At 36.9% G+C, this 22,229-nt stretch overlaps 1 pseudogene; it reads right to left on the bottom strand.

Annotated features, from left to right (window-relative positions):
- The window catches only part of LOC140513917 (G2/mitotic-specific cyclin-B2 pseudogene), a 32,694-nt pseudogene extending 15,860 nt beyond the window's left edge, over positions 1-16,834 (bottom strand).
- Between the last annotated feature and the right edge of the window lie 5,395 nt (positions 16,835-22,229).

Here is a 22,229-nt window from a genome sequence, read left to right on the forward strand (position 1 = left end):
TTATGTCAATTAATCAATCAACAAACATTTATTAAGCACCTACTATGTGACAGGCACTGCTGAGTAGGAAAAGAAAGGCAAAAAATAGTGCTCTCAAGGAGTTCACAGCATAATGAAGGAGGCAGTATGTAAACAATTATGTATGAGTCAGATATCTATATTCAGGATAATTGGAGATAATCTACGGAGGAAAGATAACAGAATTAGCAGGGATTAAGGAGAAACTTTTTGGCTAAATTTGAGATTTTAGCTGGAACTTGAAGAAAGCCAGGGAGAACAGGAGAAGGAGATTAGGAGGAAGACAATTCCAGGCACAGGGGAGACAGTGGAAATGCATAATTGGAAGATGGATTTTCTTGTGAGAGGAGCAGTAAGGATGTCAGTGTCACTAGATCTCTGAGTATACTGGGAGTTTGGATAAGTAGGAGGTAACTAGGTAACTAGGCTTTTAATGTCAAATAGAGGATTATATTTTTGATCTTGTAGGGATCAAATGGGAAGACAATTGTGTTTATTGACTAGGAATGGGGTGTAGGGTGAGATAGTTAAACCTGTACTTTAAGATCACTTTGATAGCTGAGTAGAGGATGGACCAGAATGGGGAGAGATTTGAGGGAGGGAGACCAACCACAAAGATATTGCAATAATCCACATAAGGGCCTGTACCAAGGTGCTAGTATTATCAAAGGGTAGCAGAGGGTCAATAAAAGAGATCCTATGAAGTTAGAATAGACAGGACTTGGCAACACATTTGACATAGGAGATGAAAGAGAGTGAGAAGTCAAGGCTAATCTGAGTGACTGGGTGGATGGTTGAACCTTCAATGATAACAAGGGAATTAGGAAGAGATAAAGACTTGGGATGGGAGAAAAAGATAATGAGTTCATATTGATTTTAAAATGACTGTGGGGTATTATGTCTAACCAACAAATGGAGATGGGAGGCTGATTATATATCTATTTAGAATTTCAACTCAGCCTGTTCTCACTCCCCTCCCCTCCCCTCCCCTTCCCACCCCTCTCCTTTCTTTTTCTCTTCTCTCCCCTTACCTGAGGGTGTTCTGTCCAAAGGAAGAGAAATTTTGATGATCAAAAACTACCTAGTTAATTTGGATTTTATTGGCTATATTTCTTTTTCAAAGACCAAGCCTTAAACCCAATTCACTCTGGATCTCAGGAAATGGTCAACAATAGGTCCCTGCCCAAGCACCACTTAACTGTTGGGACCTCCTGGCTGAGAGTGAATGTAAATAGTAACTGTTCCTCATTTTGGCCAGTAACCCCGAGGGTCTTTCCCTCCCAGTTTGATTTATTTATTTATTTTTGGATTAAAGGGGCAGTCTCTTGATTCACTTCTTAAAGAGGTATTCACTGAATGGACATTGCTTCATGCAAAGTGAGAACTTGAAAAGACTTTAGCTTAAAAAAAACCAAGGTCTCCCTCTGCATCCTGGGTCATCTCCTGACATCCTGATTTACATTTGGTCGCTGGTCCCAAATGGCTGCAGAGGAGAAAGTGATGTTGGTGACCTTGCACAGCCCTCCATCATTGAAATCAAAGTCAATTGAAAGTCATGTCATTATCTCCCTGATATCATGGCCCTCTCGAAGAACAAAGTACAAAATACAACACACAGTTATGGAGTAGAGTGCAAAATGTTGATCTAAGCTTATTTTCTACGATATTGTTTTCCAGTTTTCTTAGCATCTTTTATCGTATAGTGAGATCTTCCCTAGTCTACATACATTTTCCACTATATTAAATGCTGGGTTCTGTTGTTTTTTAATATCTCATGTCTATTCCCTTACTTCTGTTCACCATTTGCTTGGATTTTCTAGGTCTTTAATTTCTCCAAAAGAATTTTGTTATTATTTTGTCAAGTTCCCTAAAGTTTTCTGTTTGTATTTTGATTGGTATAGCATTAAAAGTGCAAATAAATTTTATGTGTGTGTGTATATGACCTATACTGAGCACTAAATATTCCTCCAGCTATTGACATCCTTTTTTATTCCTTTAAAAAGCACTTTTCAATTGAATTTATCCAATTCTTTTGTGTGCTTTGAGAGGGTGATGCTCAAATATTTTTATGTAGTTTTTAAAAAAATAATTTTTTCCAGTAGAACATTTATTTAAAAATTTAATAATATTTTATTTTCCCTCAGTGGCATATCAAGAAAAATTTTAGCATTCATTTTTATAAGATTTTGAGTTCCAAATTTTTCTCCTTCCCTCTCTCCCCTCTTCTGAAAATGGTGGGCAGTTTGATATAGTTTATACATATGCTATCATGTAAAAAATATTTCCATATTAGTCACAATTGTGAAAGAAGAAACAGATCAAAAGAAATAAGACATGAGAAAGAATAAAGTAAATGGAAAAATATGCTTCAATCTGCATTCAGAATTCACTAGTTCTTTATGTGGATATGACTAGCATTTTCCTTCATGGTACTTTTCTTGGATCATTGTGTTGCTGACAAGAGCTTAGTCATTCATAGTTGATCATCACACAATGTTGCTGATACTGTGCATAATGTTTTCCTGGTTTTGCTTATTTTGCTTTGCATCAGTTCATACAAATATTTTCAGGATTTTCTAAAATCTGCCTGTTCACAATTTCTTATTGAACAATAGTATTCCATTACATTCATACACCACAGTTTGTTCAGCCATTCCCCAATTGGTGGGCATCCCTTCAGTTTCCAATATTTTACCACCACAAAAAGGCTGCTTTAAATATTTTTGCACATGTAGGTTCTTTCTCCTTTTTAATGATCTTTTTGGAATACAGACCTTGTAGTGGTATTGCTGGATCAAAATGTAGTTTGGCACAGTGTGGTTACCCTTTGGGCATAATTCCAAATTGCTCTCCAGCATGGTTGGATCAATTCACAACTCCACCAACAGTGCATCAGTGTCTCAATTTTTCCACATCCTGTCCAACATTTATCATTTTACTTTTTTGTCATGTTAGCCAATCTTATAGGAGTGAGGTGGTTTAGACTACTTCTTCATATGCCTGCAGATAGCTTTGATTTCTTCATCTAACTGCCTATTCATAACCTTTGACCACTTATCAATTAGGAAATGGCTTGTATTCTTATAAATTTGACTCAGTTCTCTCTATATTTGAGAAATGAGGTCTTTATCAAAGATATTTTCTGTCAAGATTGTTTCCCACCTTTCTTCTTTCCTTCTAATCTTAGTTGCATGAGTTTTTTTTTCTGCAAATGTTTTTTAATTTAATATAATCAAAATGATCTATTTTACATTTTGTAATGTTTTCTACCTCTTATTTGGTCATGGATTATTCCCTTCCCCATAGCTCTTTCAATTTGCTTATGGTGTCACCCTTTACATATAAATCATGCACCCATTTTAATCTCATCTTGGAATATGAGGTCAGATGTTGGTCTAATACCTAGTTTGTGCCCTGTTGTTTTCCAGTTTTCCCAGTAGTTTTTGTCAAAGAGTAATTTCTTATCTTAAAAGCTAGGATCTTTAGATTTAACAAACACTGAGTTACTATGGTCATTGATACTCTGTGTTGTGTACCTAATCTATTCCATTGATTCATCACTCTATTTCTTAGCCAGTACCAAATTATTTTGATGATTACTGCTTTATAATATAGTTTGAGATCTGGTATTGCTAGACTTACCTTCCTTTGTATTTTTTTCCCTTTAATTCTCTTGATATTCTTGACCTTTTATTCTTCCAGATAAATTTTGTTATTGTTTTCTTGGTAGTTTGATTGATATGGTACTGAATAAGTAAATTAATTTAGACAGAGTTGTCATTTTTATTATATTAGCTTGACCTGCCCATGAGCAATTGATATTTTTCCAATTGTTTAGATCTGACTTTATTTGTGTGAAAAGTGTTTTGTAATCATGTTCATATAGTTCCTGGGTTTGTTTTGGCAGGAAGACTCCTAAGTATTTTAGATTGTTTGGTATTATTTTGAATGAAATTTCTCTTTTTATCTTTTTGCTGCTGTTTTTTTTTTTTGTCATATGAAGAAATGCTGATGATTTATGTGGATTTATCTCATATTCTACAACTTTGCTAAAGTTATTAATTATTTCAAATAACTTTTAAGTGGATGCCCTAGGGTTCTCTAAATCATCATATCAGCTGCTAAGAGTGATAGTTTTGATTCTTCATTGCCTATTCTAATTCCTTCAATTTCTTTTTCTTTTCTTATTGCTATAGCTAATATTTCTAGTATTGTATTGAATAATAGTGGTGATAATGGGCACCCTTGCTTCACCCTTATTAGGAAGTCTTCTTTCTTATCCCCATTACAGATAATGCTTGCTGATAGTTTTAGATAGATACTGCTTATCATTTTGAAGAACTCTTTATTCTAGTGTTTTCAATAGAAGTGGGTGCTGTATTTTGCAAAAAGGTTTTTCAGCATCTGTTGAAATAATCATATTAGTTCTGTTGGTTTTGTTATTGATATGGTCAATCATTTTAGTAGTTTTCTTCATATCAAACCAATCCTGCATTCCTGGTATAAATCTCACCTGGTCATAGTGTGTAATCCTTGTGATTTATTGCTGTAATCGTCTTGCTAGTACTTTGTTCCAAATTTTTGCATCAACATTCCTTAGAGAAATTGGTCTATAATTTTCTTTCTCTGTTTTAGCTCTTCCTAGTATAGGTATCAGTACCATATTTGAGTCATAAAAGGAGTTTCATAGGGATCCTTTTTTTTCTAAATGATTCATATAGTATTAAAATTAATTGTTTAAATGCTTGGTAGAATTCACTCATGAATCTATCTGGCCCTGGGGATTTTTTCCTAGAGAGTTCATTAATGGTTTTTTCAATTTCTTTTTCTAAGATTGTGTTTTTTAGATATTCTATTCACTGATCTGTTAATCTAGGTAATTTGTATTTTTGTTAACATTCATCCATTTTGCTTAGATTACCAGATTTATTGGCATATAATTGAGCAAAATATTTTCTGATTTCTTTAATTTCTTCTTTGTTGCTGGTGATTTCACATTTTCATTTTTGCTACCAGATATTTGATTTTCTTCTTTTTAAAAAAAATTAATAATAAATAATAATAGATAAGCCAATGGCTTATTATCTCAATAATTTTTTTTTTTGCTTTCAATTTTATTAATCTCACCTTTTATTTTCAGGATTTCCAATTTGGTGCTCAACTAAGAATTTTAAATTTGTTCTTTTTTAGTTCTTTTAGTTGCATGCCCAGTTCATTGAGTTGTTCTTTTTCCATTTTGTTAATGTAAGAATTTAGAGAAATAAATTTTCCCCTAACTACTGCATTGGCTGCATCCTATAAATTTTGATGTTTTCTCATTGTTGTCATTATTTTTAATGAAATTATTGGTTGCTTTTATGATTTATTCTTTTATCCACTTATTCTTTAGGATTAGATTATTTAGTTTAAATTTTAGGGTTTTTTTTTTTTGAGGTTGAACCTATCACATGGTCAATTTTTTGTATAGGTGCCATATGTTGCTGAGATAAATGTATATTCCTGTTTGTTCCCATTCATTTTTCTTCAAAGGTTTGTCATATCTAACTTTTCTAATATTCTATTCATCTCCTTAGTTTCTTTCTTGTTTACTTTTTGGTTGGATTTATTGGATTCTGAGAGGGGGCAGTTGAAGTCCCCCACTAGTACAGTTTTGCTGTCTATTTCTTTCTGTAACTCACTTAACTTCTTTAAACAGCTTTAACTTTGCTGCCCAGAGAGGAGGCAGCCCTCATCACAACCGCAGACACTGCTGCTGACAGCTTCCCATCTAGGCATCTCTTTCCACCGGCTGAAGAAGGACTTTGATATCACAAACCCAGGACTTGGGGGGGGGGGGGGGGAGGAGGTGACCAATTTTCCACCTGTATAGATCCATTTGCAAGATTAAGGGGGGTGGTGACCTGTAAGGCGCCAACACCAGCTGCTCCTCTTAAAAAATGCTTTGGGATTAGTTGATTGCACTTCCCCTGTTGTAACTCAGCCATTTAGTTTCATCTATGTTTTATTTGGTGCCTCCCTTTGTCAGTTGTGCTAGCTGCAGATTTCTGTGTGAATGAAGTCTTGTTGTAGGGTACTCATATGCTAAAGGCCTTCCTAATCCATTCAGCCTCCAGCCACTGTTTGCTCTAGAGCCAGGTGTGCTCCGCGCATAACAAAGAAGGGGAGATGTTGGGATTGGAAGCTCAGTTCTGTGTGGACAGTCTCGGGCGGGTAAAGGTGGGAGCTTCTAAATCTTAGAGCTCTCACGAGACCCTCCCAGGAAACGGCAGGGGATCGAGGTGAACCGAGCTATCTCGAGTAATTCCGCCTCTTCCCGTGAGAAACGTGATGGGGGAGAGATCTCCCCGCCCTTGAGATGGTCCCGGATCTGGGCACACCTAGTTACCTAACAGCATGGTATTGAGATGCAAACTATGTGGCTGAAGGTTAAGTAGGACTGAGGAAGCCTGAAAGCTCTCTTAGCACGTGAGGAGCCAAGAGGGCAGTAGGCTCTGCTTCTCTTCTCTCTCCCCTCCCCCTCTCTCCCCGCTTGTACTTCTACTTCCAATCCCTTAAGATCCTAGCCTCCTTAGGAAATCTCCCCCTCTTCCTCCTAAGGAAGACCCCCCTGCACTTGTAACCTAGACCCTGAAATAAAGCTCAACCCTTGTTCAACTCTGGAACGTCCTTTCTCTCATATGAGCATCCGGTTTTGGCCAACCGAAGACCTCGGAGGTGACGTAAGAAGACTCGGGTAGCCCACACAGGTCTCTAGGCCTGGCAGTTGGCGTCTCTGAACAGGGACAGGAGCACAGATATCCTGGGTGTTTTTGGGGAACACCCGGAAGGGGCTGTGAAAGAAGCGAGTCCCGAATCCTAGATTCGGAAGGAGAGAAAGAATGAGAGAAGCTTCCCACACCCATGGGAAAAGGGCAGAGATGGGGAATCTATTGCCAGTAATAAAGCCAGAGGAACAGGAGGTCTGGGCTGAGAAACTTCACAGGGAATGCAGGAAGGCGGGGGTCACAATAGAGTTAGATGACCTCCGAGAATTTTGTAAAAGGATTTGGAAAGTTTCTCCTTGGCTTAAGCAGGCAGGAATATCAAGAGAAAAATGGGGAGCGGTCGGAGAGCAAATGACTTCTTATGAGCAACAATACCCTGGGGAGCTGGAGGATTTAGATTTCCTGATATTCGGTGTAATTAAGAGCCTGCTGGAAGGGCCAGAGAGACCAGGGCGGGATTGGAATGAGAGTGGAAGCGGAGAGAGGGGAGGGGAGGACCCTGGCAAGCAGAAAGTTAAGGAGCGTAAAGAAAAAATAGGTTCAGAGCTCCATCTAGCGGATAGGACCTGCCTTAGCGGTCGCTCAGTACCCCAGCACTGGAAGCTCAAAGAAAGCCAGAGACCAGTGTGGGGAATAGGAGGGTGCCAAAATACCTTAGAGACAATGCACCCAGTAAAGTGGGAGGCAGAGGATCGCCAAGGGACCGTATGGCCGTTGGTGATTCCAGGACTTAGTTTTAACATCTGGGGCAGAGACATTATGAGCTGCCTCGGGATAAGGTTATCAAATTTTTAGTAAGGGCCATTGCTGCTGCTCTGGAGTCCCCACCCTTGAATTGGAAGTCAGACACCCCGATTTGGGTGGAGCAGTGGCCCCTGACTCCAGAAAAACTCCAGGCACTACAATTACTGGTTAAGGAGCAATTAGCACCCTGGAATGCTCCTGTGTTTGTTAAAAAGAAAAAATCCGGGAAAGTCAAGTTCCTTACAGATGTTAATCAAGCATTTGTAAGTACCTGGCAGCAGCTATACCAAAATAAACAGCCACTATGCATTCTTATCAATCTTACCTTAAAGGCGATCCTCGCTAAACAAAGACGGGGAAAAGGTCGCCTAACACAATCAGAGCTTGATACAGCTGTCTCAAAAGGCTCACATACTACTCCAGCTATGAGACATTTTAAGATACTAATATGGGGTCGAGGGTATGTTTGTGTCTCCACAGGAAAAGGTCATGCGTGGATTCCCATTAAAAGGATCCGTAGGTGGGAACCGATGTCGGAGATGGCGGAGACGCAGGAGGCGGAGACCCCGGAGAGCCCGGAGACCCCGGAGAAGGATCATATACCACCTGAGCCTTTTGAGACAGCTGTATCACTTGATGCATTTATGTTTAATATTGATATTGCACCTTTTAGCAAGATGTAGTTTCCTTTCTTATCTTGTTTAATTAGGCCTATTTTGCTTTTACTCTAAGATCAGAATCATTAACCCTGTTTTTTTACTTCATCTGAAGCATAATAGGTTCTGCTCCAGACCCTTATCTTTACTCTGTGTGTGTCTCTGTGCTTCAAGTGTGTTTCTTGTAAACATCATATTGTAGAATTCTGGTTTTTGAGCCATTCTGCTATCTGCTTCTATTTTATGGTACAATTCGTACCATTCACATTCATAGTTATGATTACTAACAGTGTTTTTCCCTCTACCCTTTTCTTCCTCCTGTTTGCCTTCTCTTTCCTTTCACTCTTTCCCTCCTCACCAATGTTTTGCTTTTGTCTACTACCTCCTCTGATCTGCCCTCCCTTCTTTTAATCTCCTTCCCACCTCCCCTTTACTTGATCACCTATCCCCCTGCTTCCTGTCAGATAAGATAAATTTCTATATTAAACTGGTTGTGTATATGATTTCCTCTTTGAGTCAATACTAATGAGAGTAAAGTTCAAGTAGATGCTAGCTACCCACCTTGTCATCTTCTCCTCTACTGTAATAGGTCTTACCTTCTTCTTCATGTGAAATAACTTACCCCATTTTACCTCTCCCTTCCTTCAGCACCCATTATACTCTTCTTTCTCTTCCCTTAATTTTTTTTGTCATTCCGTCAGTTGCACCTTATATGCATACCCTCTGTCTATGTATATTCCTTCTAGCTGTACTATTAGTGATACAATTTTTAAGAATTACAAGTATCATCTTCCTCTGTAGGGTTGTAAATACTTGTAAATCAAATCCCTTATGTTTCCTTTTCCCTTTTTGCTTGTTTATGCTTTTCTTGTGTCTTGATATTGGAGGTCAAATTTTTGTTTAGTTCTGGTCTTCTCCTTATGAAGCTTGAAATCCTTCTATTTCGTTGGATGACTATTTTTTCCTTTGGTGTATTATGCTTAATTTTGCCAGGTAAGTGACTCTAGGTTGTAGTCCTAGCTCTTTTGCCTTCTGGAATATCATGTTCCATGACCTCCAATCCTTTAATATTGCAGCTGACAAGTCCTATGTAATCTTATTGTGACTCCTTGATATTTGAATTGTTTCCTTCTGGCCATTTGTAAATTTTTTTACTTGAGCTTATAGTTCTAAATTTTGGCTATAATATTCCTTAGAGTTTTTATCTTGGGATCTCTTTCTTGAGATGATCAGTGAATTCTTTCAATGCATATTTTGCCTTCTGGTTTCAGGACACCAGGGCAGTTTTCTTTGATAATTTCTTGAAAGATACTTTCTAGGTGCTCCTTTTGATTATGGCTTTCAGGTAGCCCAATGATTCCGAGATTCTCTCTGTTGGATCTATTTTCCAATTCAGTTGTTTTTCCCATGAGGTATTTTACATTTCTTCAGTTTTTCATTCTTTTGATTTTGTTTGATTCTTGATGTCTCGTAGAGTCATTATTTCTATTTGCCTAATTCTAACTTTCAAGGTGTTGTTTTCTTCAATTAGCTTTTGTACTTTCTTTTCCATTTGGCCAATTGTACTCTTCAAGGAGTTGTTTTCTTCAGTGGATTTTTGTTTCTCCTTTTCCACTTGGTCAATTCTTCTTTTTAAGCAGTTTTCCAATCTTTTTTCACCTATAGGCCTCAGGGTAAAATCAGGGTGGCACCAGGTAAATAGCCAGAGACTGAAACCATTAGCATAAGAAGCCTGAGACAGAGTAAAAGGAAGGAAAAAGGCAAAAAAAGTTGAACAAAAAATAAAAAAGGAATCTGACCATAGAAAGTTACTATGGTGTCAGAGAAGACCAAGACAAAAACTCTGAAGAGGATAACAATGTCAAAACTATGTGAAAAATCCCAAAGAAAAACAGAAAGTAGTCCTAAACCCAGAAAGAACTCATAGAAGAGCTCAAAAAGAAACTTAAAAAGTATATGAGAGGTAGAAGAAAAATTGGAGAGTGATGCAAGGGAATCATGAAAAAAGAGTACAAAATAGGGGTAGTAGTGCTGCTGGAGACTGTAGGGATCTTACCTTACCTGGTACTAACCTGGAGTCCTAGGGGTGGTGTTTGGCATGTGCTAAGGCTTGGTGGAATTTGTCTGTGTTTCCCTGGGTCTACACTAAATCACATGAAGGTCTGGCCACTGGAGGATGCCTGTTTACCCTGGTCTGTGCTGAAGCACATTGTGGTTCTTGGAGATGGAGTCTGTGGGTTCCCTTGGCTATGCTAAGGCACATGACAGGGTGCCAGTGCTGGCATCTGTCTGCTCCACCACACAAGGGCTCAGGTTTGCTGAGGTGGGGCTTGCTGCTGGCTTGCTGGGACACTTCCTGTCCTGAAATGAGCTCTCTTTTAATCTGAATGAGATGGACCTTTCCCACTGATTCTCCAATTCTCTCAGGCTAAAAACCTCATCACCCCATTTTTTCTGTGGGTTTCACTCGTCCAGGATTTGTTCTGGGGCACTAATTTATAGTTGTTTGGAGGTAAATATAGGAGAGCTACAGTGATTTATTGCTTACTCTGTCAACTTGGCTCCTGGAAGTAGAATCTATTTTATACACTTTGTAGTTATTTAGAATGGGATATTCCTCTCTATTGTTACTTCTAGCATTTTGTTATTAATGTAGTAGAATGCTATTGGTTTTTTAGAATTTATTTTGTAACATACAACTTTGCCAAAGTTATTAATTATCTAATCAATATCTTTGCTAATTCTTTAGGTTTCCCCAAGTAAACCATCATATCATGAGTGAAAAGAGATACTTTTATTTCCACTTTGTGTATGTTTATTCCTTTATTTTGCTTTGTCACTATTGCTAGTATTTCTAAAACTATATATAATAATAATGGAGAGATTAGGCATCCTTTCTTCACTTTTGTATTTACTGGAAAAATTTCTAGTACATCCCCATGATGCTTGCTTTTGGTTTTAGACAGATACTTTTATGACGTTGAAAAAGGTCCCTCTCTGACCATACTTCATAATTTTGTTTGTTTGTTTTTAGCATAAAAAATGTTCTTTACCAATGGCTTTTTCTGCATCAGTTTAGATGATCATGTGGTTTTGGATAATTTGTTTTTTAATATGATTAGTTATATTGTTTCTCTAATGTGCATTTGAATCAGTTAAACTGTCCTTTAACACTTGTTGGATAATTTGTTTTTTTAATATGGATTTATCATAAAAGAGCATTGTACTTTGTCAGAGGCTTTTTATGCATATTTTGAGATAATATACATTTGTTTCAGTTGAACCATTCCTCTAATGTTGAGTCATCTTTGCATATACAATATAAATCTCACTTAATCATAATGAATGATTTCATAGGTAAATCTCTGTAGTCTGATAAAATTTTATTTAAAAATTTTAAGTCACTGTTAATTAATGATATTGGCATATAGTTTTACTTTCTATGTTTTATCTTTCCCTGTTTTAGGTTTTAGGACTATATTTGGCTCATAAAAGGATTCTGATAGGGTTCTATCTTTCTCCACTTTTCAGAATTATTTGTGAAGTATGAGTACTAATTGTTCTTTAAATGTTTGATAGAATCCTTTTGTAAATCTATGAAAATTAACCATCCCCCACCTCACACCCCTAGTACCTTTTCATCTAAATCTACTTTCTCTTTTCCAGATTGGGTAATTTTAAGATCTCTCTCTGGTCTTCTGATAGTTTGAGAATTTTATATTTTTAAAAGTATGATTCCATTTCTTTTCTGATCTCAATTTTGTTAGCATATAATGGTGCATAATATATTCTGCTTATTCTTTTTATTTCTTCTGGTTTGCTGTTATTTCACCTTTTTCATTTGTTGTTTTATTGATTTGATTTACTGCTCTCTTCTTTTTAATCATATTTAATGTGCTCAGTTTGATTAATTATTTTAATCTTTTCAAAGAATCAGCTTTTAGTTTTATTTATCACTTCAGTGGTTTTCAATGTCCAGTTTATCTATTTCTTTAATTTTTAACATTTCCCTCTTTGCGTTTATTGAACATTTGTTTATTTAATTTTAATTTTCTAATTTTTGAAAAACTGCATATTTGGTTTATTTATATTCTTTTTTCTTTTTTGTTAATGTACATTTGTAAAGATACACACACACACGCACACACACACATATTTTTTCCCCCTGAGGACAGCTTTAACTGCATCCCATAAATTTTGGTATTGTTCTTTGTAATTTTCTTTTACATAGTTATTGTTTCTGTGGTTTGTTCTTTAATCCTTTCATTAGTTGAGATTTCATTGTCAGGTCTCCTTTTGGGTCCCTATTTTTTGTTTGTAGAATTCCTATTTTTATTGCATATCATCCATAAAGGGCATATTAACTGTTTCTGTCTTTTTACCTTTATTTGCTATATCTCTTACCATAGAGCATGATAAATTTTTGTAAAAATTTCTTTTACTGTTCCATTTAGAAGATGCCTTAAGTCATTAACTCTAATTAATTCCAATTTCTCCAGAAATTTAAGTTCTTCATTTTGCCTTTTGTTTATCTTTCTGTTAGACTTATCCAAAACTGAAAGAGGGATATTGAAACATACTGATGTATTTTGCTCCTATACTTCATCACCTCTTTTCCAAGATGTACAGGGAGACATATTTTGTTACCAATCTTTTGAAACCATGATGAGTCATGGCATTGATCAGAGTTCTTAAGTCTTTCCAAACTATTTTCCTATATGTATAAATGACATTATGATATGTATAAATTATTCTTCTGGTTTTGGTCACTTCAGTCTTTAACATTTTTTACAAGTGTTCTCAGATTGGTCTTAATTCATCCTTTCCCTCACTTCTTGTAATATATTCCATTACATATACATGCCATGATTTTTTCAGTCGTTCTCAGTTGATGGGCACTTGATTTGGTTCTAGCTCCTTGTTACAATAAAATATTTCACACTAAAGTTTCTAAGATTTAATGTTGCCATGTTGTAAAGCCTAAACACTGAATGTAGATGACCCTACAGTCTCAGGGGCTATCCCAGTAGAACAGAATCTCTGGCAAGTCCTCCAAAATTGTGAAAGCCTATTATCTGAAGACCAACCTAGCTAAGTTTATGGAGGCTCCTAACTAGATTGGGTACAGAGTGGTGAATTTCAGGACACAGTAATTCATCTAAACTAACTACAAAGGCACAAAGGACTTTTAATTATAAGTGGATGAAACGGTGGATCCTTAGCGTATTGCTGTTTAATGATACCCCAAAGATTTTAATATGCTAAGCTAGAGAATTGTAGTGTGAGATTTGAGAAATCAAGTTGCCTCATGCTTTGTGGGCCCCGTAATCTCATCTCCTTAAATTCTTATCTTTCATTTGAGTATGTAGACCTGAGCCAAAATACATACAGTGGGTAGTAAAGGCCTCCCTAATAGGGAGGCCAGGTATGGAAGACAGGAAGTATGAAAGCTCTTTCTCTTGCATAACTGTAGAAGGCAACTGGGTAGCACATTTTGTATATTCTTTTAAAAACTTAGAGAGGAAAAGAGGTTTTTTTTTTTAAAGGTGATCCTTCTTTCATGATTGTTTAAAGAAAAACCCAAACCAACAATAATCCCAAAAAAGCTATAATCTATCATTAAAAGGAATGCTATGATGTCAAGAATAATATCTAAGTAAAGGTTTAATACCCTTCATATTTGACCTTTTTTTCCTTAACTGATTAATAATCTTTCAAAGTGACTTGAAATGGTTTACAAACTGCATATCCAATAAAAGGAAATTATGTTTTCCAGAATTAGAATAATTGAGCATTAATACACCTATCAATTAACCTAGAAAGGATGATTGAATGAAAAAACAATTATTAAACCTTACTATGTGCCAAGTACTGTTTTTAAATTATGAGGAAACAAATACAAAAGCAAAGATAGTTCCTCCCCTTGAGGAGATGACATTTGAATTGGGGAAACAACACATATAGTAAAGTATCAGTGAAGAAAGAGCATTTTAGTTGAGAAAGTCACAGGAAGGTGAATGGAGCTAAAAAGGAATATATTAAATATTTTCCAGATATATTCTGTGTCAAACCATTTACACTTATAAAGTACAATATTCAGGAATAATGACAGAGTTAATTTAATCATGGTTCAAGGTTCCAGAACTGAAGGAGATATGAGGGTGGAAAGAGAAAAAAGGTCACTATTTGGTGATTATCCCTTTAAAAACAGAGGATGCTGCCAATAAAGTTTTATCTTTTTGATATACTTCTCCTTCCCCTGTTTGAGCTCGATCAGGAGTTTTTCTATATGATTGGTTAGGCGATTAAGTTGTATTTTACTTTGTATTTTATTCTGATTTTGAACTTCTTATAAAATTTATTGTTGATGTTGAGAAACTGTCTATTGTATATTTTGCCTTGCTGGAGTACGTTGGGGTTGTAAAAAGAAAGCCATGGCTATTCAGTATTTAATTAGCTGAGAAATTTATTTTCTAGCTTGATAGCTAAAGGCTGCCTGGGGGCTTTACAAGCTGTTATGGTTTTATTAATCAGTTGTACATTTAGAAACACCACCTATCAAGCGGAATTTTAAACTAAACTTGGGCCTCTCCTTTTGTCCCCAGAAAAAGCTAAATGTGTCTATTGTTATAATAAAGCCTACCTTAATAAATTTTCACCAGCTAAGGCTATGGTGAGAAAAGATATAAAAAAACTGAGGACCCTTAGGTAAGGTCTTCACTCTGAGGAAGGAGAGAAAAAGAAGTGTGAGCGTAAGAGAAGGGAAAGTTCAGCCTTTGACCTGTCTGTTGATGGAAAATGGGCATAGTTTGGAAGGATTTCTGTCTACCCCCTTTCCATAAAGTAAGGAAGGAATAGAAAGCAGTGAATACCAGACAACCTGTTTTGCCCTCTTGTGCTAAACCTGCTGATTACAATAATTGAAATAGTTTAGAAATGAAAGCAAACATTTAAGGAAAAATAAAATAAAACCAAACAAAACTTCCAAACTCAGCTGCCTCTCAAAAAATCTCAGAGACAATATAGATAGGAAGTAAGTGGATTGAGTAGCAAAAAGAAAAATTCATATTCTCCCTGGATGGAAGTAGAGAGGGGAGAGAAGGTACTGTTTGTCTTATTTAGGTTTAGGTTTGTCCGTCAGTCAATAAGCCTTTATTAATTATCTACTATGTGCCAGACATAAGGTAAGCACTGTGGGTTTACAAAGAAAGGCAAAAGATGAGGGTGGTGGTGGAGAATGCTAACAATCAAGAAACCTGTTTTGTAGGAGTTGTCCCATAGGTTATATTTTGAAGGAAGCTAGAGATTCAGGGAAGCAAAGGTTGGAAGGGAGCATATGTCAGATATGGGGAGCCATTTGAGCAAAGGGATAAAGCTGGAATTGGAATGCCATGAACAGGGCTGGTTAGTAGGAAGATTTCACTGGAGCAAAGACAGCAGAAATGTGAAATAAGACTACATAGGTGATTGGAAGTCCCATTATAAAAGGCTAAAAATATCAGACGAAATTTGTATTTGTTTTTCAAAATGTGCTGGTCACAGTAGAAAATGATCTGCATTGAAATCATACCATCCTCATGTCTTGAGGATGTTACAGGGGAGGCAGCCAACCATTACAAAAGAGAGCCAAGTCTTTAAAGTCTTATAGCCCTTTAAACATAGAACAGTGAATTATCCTGGGAAGCAGGTTGGAGTAAGTTTGGTGTGGTGCATTCTAATGAAGTTTATTACCAGTCTTGACTTCACCAGAACACACACACTCACACACACTCACACTCACACACACGCACACACATGCACACACACAGGTATCTTTTGGCTGTCTTCAGAGTGAGATGCTGTGATTGCCCTCTTTTGGTTTCTGATTGTTTACAATCTCCTGCTGAGGCTGCAATATGCCTAAATTGTACTGAAAACACATAAATCTGCCTTCAAAGGTAGCTTGGGAGGCTGAAGTGTGGCTAGGGAATTTTAAACAGAGGAGACAAGTCACACTTGTAAGGTCTTCCCAATTGCAACACAGTCTACAATATGTAATGTTCTTGCTAATTTGGTAAAAGTTAAAAAGAAAAAGCCAGGAAGAAATGAACACCTTTGTAATTACTGAACACACCCCTTTCCCCTACAGAGTTAGCCCATAAGGTGCTGTTTAGGGAGAATGATTTGCCAAAAAAAAAAAAAAAAAAGAAAGAAAAAAGAAAAAAAAGTTGGTGGTTTCCACTCAGACTGGTTACTTAAAGAGTCCTTTTTTGGTTTCACTTTGGGGATGATTGATATTTCATAAGATTACCAGGAGATATCATTCACTGAAATTAGCCATTTCTGACCCACCTAAGAACTCCAGCTCTTTCTTAAGATTGAAATCCAATAGGAATGGTCCCAAGTCCTCACATTCCCCTTATTTCCCTAATGTGTCATTAACATCACAAAACTGCACACTTGGCATTCTTCATCACAATTTATAGTTTTACAAATGAAGCCAGCAACAAACCAGAGTGAGTTCCATACCTTGCACTTGGCTAGGGAGCATTTTCTCAGATTTAGAGTAAAGTGCACTTTAGGAGGTCTCCAAGTACTTTGATTGTCTGGCCACGTGTGGTTTGTTTCTGCCTTTTTCCAGAAAATAGCTTGGTATCCTTTCATTTTATTCATGTTGCCGCTTAATCACTGCAGGCTTCCTTGTACTTGGAAGTTTATTTTCTTTTGGTCTCTCCTGCCAAACAGATCATTTTCCACTTTCCGACTTCATCATCTTTATTATTTCTACTTGGAGAGAAGTATATATTCACACACTGTGTATCAAAACACTGCTTTTGTGCTAAGACTTGTTCAGTAATGCCTAAAAACAAGGTTAACTTCTCCAATAAGCATTAAGTACCAGTTATTCAAGTGGAGAATATTTGTACATTTCTTGTATGCTTAGTATATTATGAAATTGTGACATAATTTAATTGTTAACATCTGCACTTTCATCATCTCAAAAATAATTTGACTTCAAGTTGTGCTTTTGTGACTTGTCATTAGTTATTGTTTCTTGAGGACCAATGACACTTTGCACTCAACAGTATTGTCATGGCTAATGTCTGGAGATCTGGCTAATTTCCACCCATGACTGGCAAATTGGTAGACCGTGTTGACACGTCCTTTCTCCGTCAAATGTTTTATGTATTTAGCTGAGGATTCCTGTCTCCTAATGAGTGTGTGGTAATGATATCAAGTTGATCAACTAGAGATCATGGTACTGTGTGAAAGTAAAGATGAGACAAAGTCTGCCATTTTTCTTACCTTTAAAAATTGTCTTAAGCAGGGTAGAATGCATGTTGTTTGTGTCTAGACACATCATTTCATCAAGGTGGTGGAATTTCTGAAATGGAAGCTCTCTCCACTGCTACAGAGCATGGTTCTTTGGTAATTGATTAAATAAATAAATAAAAGTGGTGAAGTGTATAGAGCACCAAGCCTAGCATCAGGAAGACCAGAGTTCAAATCTGGCCTTGGATACTTTCTAGCTTTGTGACCTTGGGTAAGTCACTTAATCTGTGCTTGTCTCAGTTTCCTCAATTGTAAAATGGGGATAATGGTAGCTATCACATTCTAGGGGCTTATGGAAAGACAGTGTAGCTGGCATTTCAAGCATAAGACCAGTTTTGTAATGTGCTTATAGGACAGCAACATTCATCATTGGTAGGGTAGTTCAGTAGAAAGCATGCTGCATTTGGAGTCAGAGAAGACCTTGATCTGAATCCTGGATCTGTTAATTACTAATTATGTAATCTTGAACAATTACTTAACCTCTTGGATCCTCAGTTTCCTCATCTGTTAAATGAGGGGGTTGAACAAGATGGCCTCTGAGATCCCTTCCAGGTTTAACCCTATGAATATATGATTAAAAAGGATAGTTTTTTTGTCCCTAGTCTTTTGGTTTCCCAGCTATATACTCATACACACACATATGTGTATATATGTATATATACATATGTATATGTAAATGTGTATGTTTACTCACACAAATATACAAAATTCTCATAGCAGGCAAATAGTATGTATGGATGGCCTTGTTTCCATCATGGTTGAAATGAGTCACATTCTTCTAGGCCCATCCCTTTTCCTGATCTCAGTAGCTTTGACTTGGTTGATTTATTGCTTTGCAAGTGCTGCGTCATTTTATTTGTGTGTATTCTGTCATTTAAACTAGATTGTAAACTCCTTAATGACATAGACCATACCCCTTAGTTCTTTCTTCTTTTCTATAGTGCTAAGCAATATAGTTTATACACTGTGAGTACTCAATAAATGCTACTGACTTTCTGACAGACCAGGTTTCAAGATTAATCCTGTAACATGAATCTTTTGCCCATTTCAGTATATTTTTTCACTTTTCCTGCTCATATGCTCTGTCATTAACTAACATGTTCTTGGGTGGACTTTCAATCGGATAGAGCTCTATCCATTTGATACTCCTTCCAGTATATCAATTCTATTCTTTTGTTTCAATTAAAGACAATATCTAGTAGATGCTTCACAATTTTTCAATTGCCTCTCAAAAACTCTTAAAGAACCATAGTTATTTAGAGTGGAACAACAGCAGTTTTCTATGTATAAGGAGTCAGGTAAGAAGTCTTGAAAAAAATAAAATGTGGAGTTACAGAACCATAGCTGGTTACCCAGAAAGATATGGGAAACACATGACAAGTTTCTCTAAAGCTCTATCACCATTTCAGCCACAGGTGAGAATTAGGTGGAACATATGGACACCAAAGGTGGAAAGAGCCTCGAAAAGGGCTTGGCAGCCATCGCACCAAAGGTAGGGGTCCTCCCTGAACACACTCTACACCCCAAAAAACACAGGTGCTCCATCAGCCACCACCACACCATCCATGCATGGAACCATTGGTTACAACAAATGGAGAAGTTTTGAATACTGTGGATAAGTTCACTTACCTTGGTAGTGTACTTTCCAGGGATGTACACATTGACAGTGAGGTTGATTCATTGCCAGAGCTAGCTCAGTGTTTGGGAGGCTCCAAAGAAAGGTTTGGGAGAGAGGAGGCATTAGACTGACTACCAAATTGAAGGTCTACAGAGCTGTTGTGCTGACCTCATTGTTATATGCTTGTGAAACATGAACAGTCTACCAGTGCCATGCCAGGAAACTGAATTGCTTCCATTTGAACTGTCTTAGGGAGATTCTGAGGATCACCTGGCAGGATAAGGTACCAGACACTGAAGTCCTTGCTCAAACTGAACTGCCAAGTATTCAAACTATGCTCCAGAGAGCACAACTCTGATGGGTTGGCCATTTTGTTCAAATGCAAAATGTATGCTTGTCAAAAAGACTATTTTATGGAGAACTCGCATGGGCCAGGCGGTCACATGGTGGCCAGAAGAAATGATACAAGAACACTCTCAAAGTCTCTCTCAAGAACTTTGGATTTGACTGTGCAACATAGGAGACACTGGCACAGGACTGCTCAGCATGGCATGCCCACATATGGAAAAGGTGCTGTGCTCTTTGAGCAAAGCAGAATTGAGGCAGCAAAAAGTAAATACAGGATGTGCTAATTTGGGATATCCACCCCAAATATTCAAATGGACTATCTGTGCCAATCTCTGGTAGAGCATTCCGGGCTCATATTGGTCTGATCAACCACACTGAAATTTGACTTTACAATGGTGATGTCATTTTGGTCCTCTTTGAAGATGAAGGACAACAACCAACCATTGCCATTTCAAGTTCTCCAGATAATGTCAGTACTCCTAAGACCTCCCTGGGGCTTTGGGAACTGGGAGAATTCAGTGATCAGACTTCTCCAAGATGCATCACTCTTAAGATCTGTTAGTAATAATCCAATTCTCATGCAGAAAAGCCCACTGTTCTTCAAGTATGGGACAAGTTTCCTGAACAGCTTTCTACTAAAGTCTGATGTTTTCTCCTCTGACTGTGTTGCAGGAGACAAGAGAGGCTTTTTGGGAGCCAAGATGATTAATTCCTTCAGAATCAGATATAGACTTGATAATCATTTAGAAAGAGGTACTGGGAATGCTTTTATGACTCATTCATCCCATGTTTTCACCTACATATTTTGTTTCTTTAAATCTCTTGCTTTGTATTATTGAAAACTAGTTTCATCTGGCAATGGAAGCATTGGTGGCCCCTGAGCTCCCTCAGTGTCCCTAGGCAATTCTCTAAATCTGTTGTTAGCTTTCACTGGTATCAGTCACTTAACATGGTTTTATTAAGTACCTGATATGTACCAACCACTACATAGGTGCTGAGGATGCAAGTATAAAGACTGAAATAATATCTACTCTCGAGAAACTTATATTGCATTGGGAAATGTCTATAAAGCAAAACCCTAAAACCAAAAATTTTGCAGGATTCTATACCTTGGTACAGGTATTTCTATACTAAATGACTCAATCCCAGCTATTATAGTAGTGAAGAAAATGTTTTTTTCCTTCATATTTTAGTCCTTATGAGTCTTTAGGATATGTAGCGGAAAAATCATTGTCATTGGGCTCTTATCATTCCAGGTGCTAGAACTGGGAAGAACTTCAGAAGGTATGTAATATAATTCCCACTCTCATTGTAGATGGGAACCTTAGATCCAATGAGATTTAGTGATTTGCCCAAGGTCAAAGACGTTTTTCCTATAACTCCACGGCCCTTCAGAAGCTAGTGAATCCATGCAGGAAAGTCACAAGGTTTAACAATGCTAGATTCTAAGATATTAATTTGGATACACAATCCGTTAAGTTAATGCATCAGTATGTATACCCTGGACAGCTACTTCTGATGGACAATAAGCTAGGTCCAGAGCTGAACAGAAGGAGGGGGAAAGCTAGATTACATGTCCAAAACAGTGCTTTTACTAATCCCAAACTCACCTTTTAAAAAAATAGTTAATTTTAAAAAAATATATAATTTATTTATTTTCAGTCCTTAACATTCACTTCCACAAGAAATTGAATTCAAAATTTTCTCCCTATCTCTCCCCAATACCCAACCCAAGACAGCATGCACCCCATCCACCACTTCCTCCAGTGTGTCCTCCCTTCTATTACCCATCCTTCTTCCATCCCCCTTCCCTTCTATTTTCCTGTTGGGCAAAATAGATTTCTATACTCCATTTACTGTGTAGCTTAATTTCCATTTGCATGCTAAAACAATTTTTAACATTCATTCTTAAAGCTTTGAGTTCCATATTCTCTCCCTCCCTCCTCACCCACTCTTATTGAGAAAACAAGCAATTCAATGTAGGTCATACATGTGTAATAATGCAAAGCACTTCCACAATAGTTATGTCAAAAAAGACTAACCACATTTCCCTTTGTCTTATCCTGCCCTTCATTTATTCTATTCTCTCCCTTGACCTGTCCTTCCACAATAGTGTTTGCTTCTGATTATCCTTTTCCCCAATTTGCTGTTCCCTCTATTATCCCTCTCTTATCTTCCCTCTCCTGTCCCCTTCCCCCTTGTCTTCCTGCAGGGTAAAATGGATTTCCATACCCAATTGAGTGTGTGTTTAAACCAGATCCCATGAGAGTAAGGCTCAATTATTTCCTTTCATCTCCCCACTCTTCCCCACCACTGTAAAAGCTCTTTCTTCCCTCTTTTATGTGAGATGATTTGTTATATTCTACCTCTCCCTTTCTCTTACTCTTAATACATTCCTTTCAGCAGTAAATTTATTTTTTTAGGTATTCTCCCTTGATATTCAGCTTACCCTGTGCAGTGTTTATATACATATATATACACACATATATGTATATATACATACATATATTCATACATACACACAGATACCCATGTATATATACGTACCCACATATAAATAATATAAACATGCATACATATTCATACACACCTATATATATATATATATGTATATATATATATATATATATATACATATATATATATATATATATATATATAAAATTTCCTCTAACTACCCTAATACTGAAAAAGGTCTCATGAGTTTCAAATAGCATCTTTCCATGAAGGAATGTAAACAGTTCAGCTTTAATGAGTTCCTTAAGTCTT

Source organism: Notamacropus eugenii, chromosome 7 (genome assembly GCF_028372415.1).
Source record: "Notamacropus eugenii isolate mMacEug1 chromosome 7, mMacEug1.pri_v2, whole genome shotgun sequence".
Taxonomy (NCBI): domain Eukaryota; kingdom Metazoa; phylum Chordata; class Mammalia; order Diprotodontia; family Macropodidae; genus Notamacropus; species Notamacropus eugenii.